The sequence below is a fragment of the Culex quinquefasciatus genome, chromosome 2 (genome assembly GCF_015732765.1).
Source record: "Culex quinquefasciatus strain JHB chromosome 2, VPISU_Cqui_1.0_pri_paternal, whole genome shotgun sequence".
In the NCBI taxonomy this organism is placed as follows: Eukaryota; Metazoa; Arthropoda; class Insecta; order Diptera; family Culicidae; genus Culex; species Culex quinquefasciatus.
This window is the reverse complement of record NC_051862.1, coordinates 158,165,387-158,175,747: the sequence shown is the minus strand read 5'-3', so window position 1 is coordinate 158,175,747 and position 10,361 is coordinate 158,165,387.

Sequence of the window (10,361 nt, the reverse complement as noted above, 5' to 3'; positions counted from 1 at the left end):
GAGAAAATCGATTATAAAAGTTTGATGATAAATATTGTCAAAACAATAAATGGTAGAGCCAAACTTTTTGAAGCAATCGGTTCGTATACTATCGCTTAACAAACGCTCCAAGTTTCAACTGATTTGGTTACACCAGTTAAAAGATACAGTAAATTATGTAATCTAAAATCTGAAAAGCACGTGTAACAAGTGTGTTTCGAAAGTAAAATTGTACTACGTATCACAAGTGTGCACAGAATTCGCATACAAACTAAAATAGGATTAAATCAATAGTTTAACCGACTTAATCAGTATATTTTCAAAAACAAAAGATTGCATTGCCTTCAGAAAATGTGTATCAACATAAATTTGTGAAAAACAAGAAAAATTTTCCACATTTTCCAACAACATGTATGACGTGTCACAAGTGGGCACGATCATTTTGATGATAAAATGGTCTGTCACAAGTGTGTATTGCGATATCCGGGAAACGGAAGCGAGTTTCCAAAATCGGGTTAATGCATCTTATAGTGTTTGTTAAGTATAGCAAAACGTCATCATTAACTCATGTTCGACCAAAATGGTCTATGTCACAAGATAGCACACAGCTGACGACATGTTAGGGTACCAAAAATTGCGTATTTCCCTAATCTTTTTTACTTGGAATTTTAGTATTACTCTAATAGTTAGCCTTGTACTGATCATTCATTTTATCAGCATCGAAACTTTTAATTGACTGAAAAACTGTACATATTAAAGTTTTTTTTTCATTGTTACGCTTATGTTACTTATCAGAATTATGTTAAAAATACGATGACTTTTTAGATAATTTTATTACAAAATATGAAAATTTGAAAGTCGAAATTGGAATAATCTGGAGCAAAATTTGAAAATGGCACATATCCGATCTGACAGAAGTATCTTGCAAATTCCGAGACAACCAGTAACTATTTAACAAAACCCGCAGTATTGGAAGGTAGCTGGGGATTAGCGTGGTTCACGTTTCTATGAAAAAGACAAATGTTGTTATTTTGTCTTGCATCAACCGGAATTTCGTTCTTTTATGTCCCCAGAAGCACTCCTGAAAATTTGAGCCCATTTGGTAAGGTCTAGGAGCTCCAGTTTTAATTTGAAATTTATATGGGATTTTGATTTATTTTCCATGGGAAACTATCTTTTTTTACATTGTATTAGGATTTTTTTTTATAAATCGATGAAATGACTTGATTCTTATAGTAGGAGATAGGTTTTGAACTGGGGAACAACTTTGTAGAACATACCAACATGCTAGTAAGTGACCCTTTAAAGATACAGATACTTTTAGATGGTTGCTGGCCCCTTCAAAAGCCACCATCTAAAAGTATCTGTATCTTTAAAGGGTCACTTCCTAGCATGTTGGTATGTTCTACAAAGTTGTTCCCCAGTTCAAAACCTATCTCCTACTATAAGAATCAAGTCATTTCATCGATTTATAAAAAAAAATCCTAATGACACATTCCGCCGTGACGTTGCAACGCTTTGACTTTTCTTTTTTCAGTTTTTCGGCTGTAACTCAAAAAATACATTGAAAAGGTACATATGTTATTACAGATTCGGAAAGTACATTAAATTTCCTATAAGAAACAGTATGGAAGCATTATTTTAAGCAAATATTCGATTTTTGCGAGGGGAATATGTAGCGTGACGTTGCAACGCGTGACTTTTTCTCAATCCTGACACAATTCATTTTTGCCATAAACTCTGCTCTGTTAAACGACAATTTTGGAGTTCTTCTTCCATTTTAAGTGCAAAATTGGCCAACAAATCGAATGCAATCATTAGTTTTACGAAAAAATCAAACCCCGATTTTTAAAGACCACTTACATTTCGTGACGTTGCAACGCTTAGTTTTTGAAAACAGAGTTTATCGTTGCGTTGCAACGTCACGAAATTTTAGTTTCAAAATAAACCATAGTTTTTGTTAGTTTGAACAACTGTAGGTTAAGGTTTTATTATAGGACATTAATAGACAGTACAAGGACATGTGAATTGATTTGCCCGCCCATGTTTGACCCCCCCCCCCCCCTCCTCCTATAACGCTATCACAGTAGCAGTACGATTTACGAAGTTTTCCAAACGTTTTTAAAGTAAAAATAAATATTTGTATTATTCTATTATCACGAAGGACACCCCCCCACTCTCCCCTCCTCTATCCATGTAATGGGACGTCCATACATTACGTAACGGTGTAATATCAAGGGGGGGGGGGTTCGAGGATTTATACAAAAAATGTATCGGAAATGTATTACCATGGGGTAGAGGAGGCCTAAAAATATAAATATTTTGTTACGTAATTCACGAACGCTCCCTTAATATTTTAATGCTTTTGAGCAATTTACAAAACACGTGGAAGTTTTAGAAGGGAGGAGGAGCTTCAAGTTTTCAGGAGGGCTGAAATTTATAAATAAAGTGCCCATATCGTTTGTTGATGGCCCTAAGGGGTGATCTGCAAACAACTTAACTTATTTTAATGACTTTTGCGCATTTTAAATTAAATTTTAATTTGAGGAAATAATAAAACTGTTTACCTGCCCAACATAACATTTTTAATTGCGAACAACTAAACGTTGCATACAACTTATTTAGGTAAGGGTTCGTCCATCAACAAAGTGACAAAAGTTTGTAAAAAAAAACAATCGAATCACGCGATTTTTAATGTTTAGTGAATTTCACTATAATTTGGCTTACATAAGGGTGCAGGATTAAAAAAATCGTTGCGTTGTATTTGAATAAACACTCGCGTAAATCAGTTTATCATAAAGGGGCCATCCAGTAACCAAGTGATTACTTTTTTGAAAGTTTTAGATTTTTTCCCCATTGTGAACATCGGTATATTTTGATTTGTTCTACAAGTTTCATAAAATACCTACTTTTATCGAGTTGCATTCAAACTTAAGTAACGGAATTTGTGAATGACCCATGTACAATTCTTCTGTAAATATGCTCGGAAACATATAAAAATTATATAATATTTAGTGCCCTTTTATCTTCAACAACCAACTACGCATACACCTTTTTTGCCATTTGACCAATATGATTTAAAATTTCGTGACGTTGCAACGCAAACTTAAACCTGTTGTAACTTTGGATCTAAACAACCAATTTAGTCGCTCTAGGTTGCATTTGAAAGCTCTTTCCAAGTACAAAGAGCATCTAAAATATCAAAATGATTGAATGTTTAGTTTTCTGTTGGAATAAACAACTGTCCCTTTTTCGTGACGTTGCAACGCAATAAAATGGCAAACTTACACTAGATTGAAAAAATACTTAACTTAAGATAAACTATAAATCCATGACATTTCCGTTTAGTACAACTAAAAACCTACAAAATGCAATCTAAAGAATAATTTTTGGATTTTATTTCGCTGAAAACCAGGAGTTTTTAGAAAAATGTTTTAAAACGATGATTTTATCATGAATTGATGCATAACTTAACCAACTTGTACATAATGATATTCAAATGATCAATTAATGAAAACCATGATTTTCGAAGCTTCAAGAAGTCTAGAATCGAGGAAAAATATCCAAATAGCTCATACACGCTTTTCAAAATTTCATCCTAAGGTGTACATTGCCGGAGAATGTGTCTAATACAATGTAAAAAAAGATAGTTTCCCATGGAAAATAAATCAAAATCCCATATAAATTTCAAATTATAACTGGAGCTCCTAGACCTTACCAAATGGGCTCAAATTTTCAGGAGTGCTTCTGGGGACATAAAAGAACGAAATTCCGGTTGATGCAAGACAAAATAACAACTTTTGTCTTTTTCATAGAAACGTGAACCACGCTACTGGGGATGCCAGGTATTGGTTTTCACTTCGTATTTTGTGAAATGGTTACCAGTTGTCAAGGAATTTGCAAAATACAGTGGACTCTCTTGTGTCGATATTGAAGGGACCGTCGAGAGCGAGAGTTATCAAATTATAGAACGAAAAATCAAAGCAATCTATTTAAAGGGACTGAATAATTTATTGACAGCTGGTTAGAGGGACATTAGAGACAATTTTAGCTAACTTCAACGAGAATGAAAAAAATGTTATAAAATTTCTTACTCTTACAAAGCTTAAAGAACAGATTTAGAAACCGAATTAGAATTCTGTATATTCAAAAATACGACACGAATGCCATTGCAATGGTAAAGTGTCTTTAATAAAACTAATAATAATTGACAGCTGGAGCAATATTGATATCGTGAAGATCGACAGCCAGAGAGTCCACTGTAGTTCAAAGTGTCAAAATGCTAAACTCCCTTTTCAAATGTTGCTCCAGAGTATATTGCTGATTTGCAAATGATCAAAGTTATTTATATCAAATGAGATACCGGGCAGACGGTAATAACAAAATTCATGTCATCTCAATAACACTTTATGTTGAAAATGTAACTTTTTGCGTTTCTCTTTGTTTCGTCGTCCGTGTCTGTCCCGGGTGACCATAAACGGCCATGATCCATGACGACCAACTTTTTCAAAACTTTTTTTCGTAAAATCGCGATAACTCGTGATGTTTAAAAGCAAACCCCTTATGTCTATATATCATTTTTTTATAATTGTCTGCTCTACATCTTTGTATAACATTGTTACACTCTAAAAAATAACCCTGCAAAGTTATAAAAAACACGAAATCATAAAATGAAAAATTTTGTTCTAAATGAAAAAATGACCCTTCTGGGTCAATGTTGATTCGAAAAGTGCATTAAATTTCCCATAAAATGACATGTTCCAAAATTTTTTAAGTCAAGTAACGGAAAATGGGAGAATTTTTGAAACTTTGTTAGTGTTTTTTTCGATGAAAAATACGTTTTTTCGGAATTCTGAGTACGCCATCAAATTGGGCGTCTAATAAAAAATTTTACATAAAAGTCCCTTTGACACCAAATTTCTATCTCATCACCGTTTCAGGCTGCAAATGATTGAAAAACACCTCTTTTTTCGCATGTTCAAAAATGGAAGGGGTCGTACCACCCCTCCGTCACGAGATATCAAAAAACGGACCTCTTAGGACAAAGTTTCACGCAAATCAAAGAGGGGTCGGGGCAACTGCTGTGTGAGTTGGCGGAGAATTACTTTTTTTTACAGATGCACATCTTCAATTATGTTTTTTTATGACTTATGCTTGCTTAAAAAAAACGAAAATTGTACTTGAATTTTGAGTTACTTTTTTTGTCCTAAGCTTTTTCATTTTAACTCGATTACACTTAAGCTATTACCTCTCTACGTTCTAATATTCAATCAAAACTGCATTCCAGATATTTTATACACTGCTTACGCAAAGCTTCTCACGCAAAACTATCAAGCCACACGCTTCAGTATTACTTTGCATTCCGAATGCCAAGAACCAAACCTCGCCCGAAAGCCACAATTGTTAAGGTTCCAATGTACAACAACAATCAACATCCATCACACCAAGGGTCACACACACCATTTTGGATCGACATTCTTCCTGTAACTCCACCATGAGACAGCATCCTCAAAACACACACACACACTCACGAAAATTCACACACTGTCACACGTTAGCATTTCCGGCGCGGAGATTTAAACGGTAGTCAAATTACTAAAACTCTACGATGTCAACGGCAAAGTCTGGTAAAGAGCCAAAATTAATACTGAGAAGAAAACAAAACCAACAAAACTATTAGTAATAGATGCGTTCGTCCCTTAAGGAGAAGGTGGGTGGGGATGGTGGCAGTCTCTTTTTTGGTGTGCTGCAATAGCATAGAGCCGTAGGGCAGCATAGTCGGAAGACGTTACAGAATCGCTTGATGATCGCATTTCGTTAAAAGCAACAAAAAAAAAAGAAAATCTACAAAACACACAAAAAGACACTTGCACAAATGTACAATTGCACTTGAAAAGATTAGATTAGGATTGCGCGAAGAGAAAACAAAACTAGCATTTAACTGGATTTCAAAGGTGAATCTAACGTTTCATTTTAGATAGGAAGCTTACGTGCTAAACGCGTTGGGCTTTAGTTCTTAGCATGGTTTAGTTTTAAGAAAGAAATTGTGCAATTTTAACGATATTTGGCCGCGACATTTGAGGGGTGATACATTCAGCTTTGTTAGAGCATTATCTGGTATTCGAGGGATAACGAAGGCATTTAAGTAGGCAGAAGAAGAAGAAGTACTGAAGAAAAAAAAGTTTTCTATTTTTAACGAAGGCTTGACAGAAACGAACTATTCCAGCCAATACCAATAGTCAGAATAGGTGAATTCATTATCATAGCGCGGAAAATTATTTCAATATGAGATGAATTTTAAAAACAATAAAGTTGCTTGCCTTATTTGTTGCTGTACCTTATATGAAACACAGAACAAAGGAAAAAAACGGTCATTATAACAAGAACATTTAAACCAAATGTGAGCTCTAGCTAGCCGAAGAGTTGTGCGTTGAAAGACTGCTCGAAAGATGCGGTGAAACGTCCATTTCCTGTGAACACAAAAAATCACACACAAAAGATTATTTAGATCCTTAAATATGCTAGTATTTCTAGATTAAATTTTCAAAAAAACCTATCCCTCATGGGTTTCCTATGCAGATAGGGCCTTTTGAAAATTTAATCGAGATTTGAGATTTCCTCCCTTTAATGCAACTCAACCATCCATGTATAGCTAAATTAGCGACAATCAAATGTACTGAAACAGAACAGAACAGAAAATATGTAGCTCATCGACAGTAAAGAACATCCCAAAGTGACTCCCGCTCCCGTAGTTTTCTTTTCGTTTTCGTTTCATTTATCGAGCAATCACTTGCGATCAAATCTGTACGCCACCACCGGAAAACCGAACAAAACTCGTGTAGCACATATCATCATGTAGTAGGAAAACAGAAAGATAGAGAGTTCATACAAAACATAACGTATATTATTTGCTGTCATCAAACAGATCACGACCAAGTTGTATTAGTTCCTAAAACCAAACTTACAAAAAACAAATCATAAAACTGAATTATTAAAAAAAAATAGTAATCGAAAACAAACTCACCTACAATGCATTTGAAAAAAAAAACAAGAGAGATAGAAAGAGTTGTTGGGAGCGGGATTCAACCAACACTAGTGAGGGAGACAAAGCTGCTTATATTCCAGCGTGATTTTACATTTAATTTTGGCCCGAACTTCTAGAAATCAGATATAAAAAAATTCTGAGCTACTTACCTAAGCTACTAACAAAAAAGAAAGACAGAGCGTCGGCAAACGCGGGAAAAATCCAAAAAACACTTGTACATAGTATCCATTAAATATATTTCCCTTGCCGCAGCAGAAAAGAAAAAAAGGTTAAAAAAACACACGCAATTAAAGAAACTATAATGATAGAAGAGAATGAATGAAAAAGACACTTGAAAAAAGAGGAGCAGTGAATGAAAGCAAGAAACCATTTAAAAAGGAACAACAAACGAATCGAGACTGGCGAGTGAGACGTGAAATGATATTTGGCAACACTGTGGGACACTTTGAAAGAGAGAGGGTTAGGGAAGAAATCAATTATCCGTGAGGGGGACACACGGCACACACGGCATCTTGTTAGGAAGCGTTGTAACGGAAATCTCAAGATATAGAAATAAAACAACTTCTTTCCTACGTTTTCTGGTGGAGGAGTTTTGTGGTTTCGATGACAGTCCTTAAAAATATTGTCAATTCTAAAAAAATTCAAAACATTTACAAATTTCATTTCAACATTTAACTGAATTAAAAAACTTAATTTACTATTAACAATTTATTTTAACTTTGACTGAGCCAATTTTTAGCCAAATCGGTTAAGGTATTAGGTTCGCTATAGAAACTATAGCAAGCCATAAACCTTAACCAATTTGGCTTTAAATTGGCACAGTCGAAGTTAAAATAAATTGTAGCTTATTCTTACCTAAATAGTCAAACCAGGGGGTATCTCTTAAGATTTTCCATAATATTTTTTTTGTAGCCTTAATGGGGACAAAAATTTAGCATGTTTTAAATCAAGTAACGAGTATTTTTTTATTGTGATCACTTCTGTATCCCAGTTTTTTATTATCTAACAATGTTTGTCTTCTTAAGCAATTTTTTTTGTATTCGAAAAAGCACAAAAAATCAATAATATTTCAGTGATTTCATGCTCTTAAAAAATTAAGGAATTATTATTAATAATTAATAAATAAGAATTCTTATTTATTGCGCAATTCCCACTAACTTGGACTTCGCACTAAATTATTGCTATCGATCGCACTATTACGACTTATCAAACTGCCTTTGGAAAATTCAAATTTTCTAAAAAATGATCAAAGTGCTCGCTTGTTTTACAGCTGTCAATCGCAATTTTTAAGTGCGAATGTCCAGTTTGGTGGAAACTGCGACTGGCAGTGTAAACAAACAACAACTGGTTGCCTATTTTTCGAATTTTTGTTGTCAAAAGTGCGAGAAAAAAACTGCGGGCAAAATCCAAGTTACAGTGCAAGTATAAATATTAATATTATTAAAAATAATTCCTCCATGTGAAAGATAAATAACCTTTAGCATTTTTTAAAATATTTGGACGTCATGTCCAAATAAGCTGTATTAAGGGGTTACATACATGTAAAAAATCTAAAAAAATCATATTTCCGATTATTTACTAAAACCTTTCAAAATATGATTTCCAATCATGCCTGAAAGTTTCATAAAGATATTTCATGGTTTAAGTGAGTCGAAGACGATTTAAGTTTAAAGTTTTGCCATGCGCAAAGCGAACCGTTAAACTTTTTGAGCGTTTTTCTCAAAACACCGAGTTGATTTGCGGGTGCCACGATATCTCGAGATGGGATGGACCAAACTGGCTGAAATTTTGAGTGAAGACTCTCAAGACATATCCTGTGTGCATGACGAAGCCCGATTTTGAAATTTAGGTTTCAAACTGTTGATTTTTTGAGCATGAGCATGAGCATGGTTGACTGCCAATGAGCTGCTACTCTGTTATTGACGGATCAGCTGAAGTTAAACAATGAATCAAAAAGGATCAGTGGGAGCCAACCATCCGTTCACTGTTTAACATCTGAAGATCCCTACTTTATTAGTCAATACCGGCGCCCTCCCAAGAAGCCTGCAGTTCAACGAAAGGGAGGAATGTTAGTCCGATAGTTGAAGTTGCAGACTCATCAAGCACACAGTTTTTCGCAATATACTTGTTGATGCCGCTTGAGACCGTTGAATCCACAGCATCTCCTTCAAGCATCACATGATTATTATTTTTTTGGGTTAGTAGGATAAGGTATTGGCTTTTCGATGCCTCCCGAGCTACGATGCTATGGGGAGGACTTTCATAACAAACCCGTCGGCGAGCCTTCTGAGTAACGATGCTATGGGAAGGTCTTTCTGGTTAACAAACAAAGTCACTCACACACAATTATTTCACTCCACTATTAATTAATCCAAAATGTCAGTGCGTCTTTCGATCATTATATAGAAATGGCTTTTTCACCATAAAAAATAAAACCTTATTCGAAAAAATATACACAATTTACCCGACGCCGTGCCTTCCGATCAACGATGATATAGGAAGGGCTTTGAAAATCACAAAACAATTAACTAAGATCACAAAAAAAAATCACAAAAAACTCTTCAGTAAGTCATGCTATTATTCGATTACCACAATCACTCACTCCATACGAATAGCGACACAAAAGCACACCAAAAAAAATTAACCTGAATAATCACGACTTCGCGTCCCAACTTCCAGCGCACCAATGATGCTATTATTCGATTACCACAATCACTCACCCCAAACGAATAGCGACACAAAAGCACACCAAAAAATTAACCTGAATAATCACGACTTCGCGTCCCCACTTCCAGCGCACCAATCAAAAACTGTTGATTTTTTATATGAAAAACAGAAAAATATTTTTATCTTTTTTTAAAATAAACTTTTTGAGAATCGGCCTTCGTCATGCACACAAGACCCGTTTAGTGAGTCTTCACCAAATTTTTGAGCCGATTTGGTCAACGCAGTGTTGAGATATCGTGGCACCCGTTTTTTGAAACTGCCAACTTAAAATAGCTATATCTCGGCAATGGTACATCCAAATGTCTTCATTTTTATATTCTTAATAGATGAAAATGTATATTTTAATACCCTGAAAACAGATTTTAAAAAAAGTTGAAATGTCTGCTCATACCAACATCTGACATTTTAGCCAATTTACATGTATGTAACGCCTTAATTGAAAAAATATCACGAATAAATAATTTTCCAACAGAAATATCGTTCAAAAGATGACTAAAAATCTTAAATATATCCAAAATTTAAATTTCAAAAAAGATTATTTTGTGCATTTTTTTTAAGTGAAAAGGCGAGTTACAAAAAAAAATTCAGAGTGTAACTATTTTTTTCAAAG